The sequence below is a fragment of the Octopus bimaculoides genome, chromosome 7, assembly GCF_001194135.2.
Source record: "Octopus bimaculoides isolate UCB-OBI-ISO-001 chromosome 7, ASM119413v2, whole genome shotgun sequence".
Taxonomy (NCBI): Eukaryota; Metazoa; Mollusca; class Cephalopoda; order Octopoda; family Octopodidae; genus Octopus; species Octopus bimaculoides.
This window is the reverse complement of record NC_068987.1, coordinates 36,589,993-36,592,687: the sequence shown is the minus strand read 5'-3', so window position 1 is coordinate 36,592,687 and position 2,695 is coordinate 36,589,993.

The following is a 2,695-nucleotide window of genomic DNA, read 5'->3' as shown; positions in this document are numbered from 1 at the left end:
AAGAAGAAGAAGAAGAAGAAGAAGAAGAAGAAGAAGAAGAAGAAGAAGAAGAAGAAGAAGAAGAAGAAGAAGAATAATGCGGGACTACTATGATAGTTTTAGGATGTTAAATGGTTAAGTGCCCTGAAAGTGACTTGTGGATGTTAGTAGTGATTGAATTCTTGAGATACCTCTTTTAAATGTATTGTTTAAAATATTTGCGGAGGTGTTATTTTAAACAGCAGTAGTAGTAAAACAAGAAAATAGGTATCGGAGAGGAAGAAGACGAAGAAGAAGAAGGAGAAAGAGAAGAAGAGAGAATAATAAGGGAATGTGGGTTGGTATGATAGTAGTAGGATGTTAAATGGTCGGGTGACCTAAAAGTGGCTCGTTGTGGATTATAGCAGTGATTTGGACTGTTTATAATGAACGTATCATTTTTAATATTTGTGTGTGTATTATTCTAAGGTGGATATGTCGTTTGTTGTAGATGCGTTCAAAATGGGTCTGTATTTTGTAATAAAGAGAGTCTCTTTACTAATTCGTTGGCTACAGGTTGTATCGATCCTGAATTTGTAGAGGGAAAAAATTCTGAAGCTTGGATCTTTGTTATTGGGGCAAATGTCGATGTGTTGGCTGAGAGCTATTTTTCTGGTTTTGGTATTTTGATCTGGGATCTGTGTAGAGCCATCCTCTGACAGTTTTTCGTTTGGCCTATGTATTGCCCTTGACATCCAGAGCAGGTTAGTGCGTATATCAGGTTCTTCCAAGCACATGTGAAGCTGCTTTTCACTGTGAAACGTTATCCCTGTTTGAAGGAGAACTCTGACCCCTCAATTAAATTGACGCCTGTCCCACAGTTGGGTCTTCCGCGTCTTTTTATTGACGGCTTCAGTGTTGTTGTTGATCGTTTTCGGGCTTGTGTTAGGAGACTTTTCATAGATTTGGGCTGTCTCTTGCTTTTTACGATGTTGTGTGTTTGGAGAATTAAGTTCATTCTGCGGTCCTTTTTTAGCAGGGGAATGTGTTAAAGGATGGTGTCGAAGGCTTCATTGTTAAGAGGGTTGTTTGTGGAGATGTATGGTAAAGCTTTTGATTGTAAGTCCTTTTTAATTTGGCATGTCTGAGTTCGTGGATGTTGAGTTGTAGGGCACGTTGAAAGCATATGTCAATTAGTGAAGGTGGGTAGTTCCTGGTGATGAGTGTATCCTTTAGTTCATGTAGTCGCGTGTCCTTGGTGCTTGCATTAGAAACTATAGTACATATCCTTTTTGCTAGGTTGAAGGGGATATTCATATATACATATACATTACGTTGTTCCACTTGAAATGTCGTATTTGAAAGGCAACAATAAAATATTCAGAAGTGTTAGAGAAATGATTTATGTAGTCAAAATATAATCCATGTTCATTTATGACGTTTTAAAAATAAAATCATCTTTTTACTGTTAAGCTATCCCAATGCTTCAATTACCTCTTCTCTATTTAAGAATGTTTTGTTGCTTATGAAAAGCTCGAAATGATGAAATAAGTGATTATCAATAGGAGAGATATCAGGGGAATAGGGAGGATGTTGAAAAATCTTATAATTCAAGTTTTGCAACTTTTGAACCATAGCTTGAGGAGTCTGAGGTCGTGCATTGTCGTGGAGCAAAATTGGCCCAGTTCTGTTCACTAGTCTGCGTTGCTTCTGTTTCAAATTTTCAAGCATACAATCAATTTCCTGACAATACGATGTTGCTGTTACCGTTTTTTCTTGTTGCAAAAATGAATAAGGAATAACTCCTTCGCAGACTACTATAAGGGTGACCACTAACTTTTTAGGGTGCAATGGTGGGTTTGGGTAGTGTTTAGGTGACTCTCCCGCATCTAATCGCTGTCCAGTTCTCCTGCTGTTGTCAAAGACTATCCATTTCTCATCACAAGTAATGATTTGATGCAAAAATGGTCTTTCCCTAGTCGAGAAAGCAATAAAGAGCACACTTCGAGACGTCTGTATTTTTTAATCTCGCCAGTTCATGTGAAACAAACCTATCCGTTTTCTTGCCTTTTCCAATTTTTTACAAGTGTCCACAAACAGTTGTGCGAGGTGTTTGGAGTTCTGATGAACGTTTGAGAACCTTTGTTCTCGGATTTTGTTCAACCAAAGCATTTCATCCATCATGCCGAATAACTGATTTCGGCCTGCCCCTTGGTTTATTTTCAAGATTATCATCTCATGAATGAGAGCTTTGGAACCATCACTGAACAGTTCTGATTTCAACAAAACCGTTACCAAAGGCCCGCTTGATATTCCGTAAAGCTTCTGCAGCATACGAGAAAATCACTCAACATAGTTTGTTTGTTATCATTTTCATAAGGTCTGCGAGTACGAATTTTGTATACCAATACTGTTAGGAAAGAAAAAGAGTCAAGATTAAATGCAATGGATGCATAATTGAGTCTTTAAATGACTGAAATGATAAGTAATTAAAAATGCGGCATTTCATGTGAAACAATCTAATATATATTCTTTTATTCCTATACTTTTTTCATTCATTTTACTGCGGTGGCCATGCTGAAGTACTGTGGTTGTGTGGTAAAAAGTTTGCTGCTTCCCAACCACATGGTTTCGTGTTCAGTCCCACTGCGTGCCACCTTAGGTACGTGTCTTTTACTTTATTATCAGGCCACCAAGCCTATTTGAGTGGATTTGGTAGACAGAAACTGATAGAATC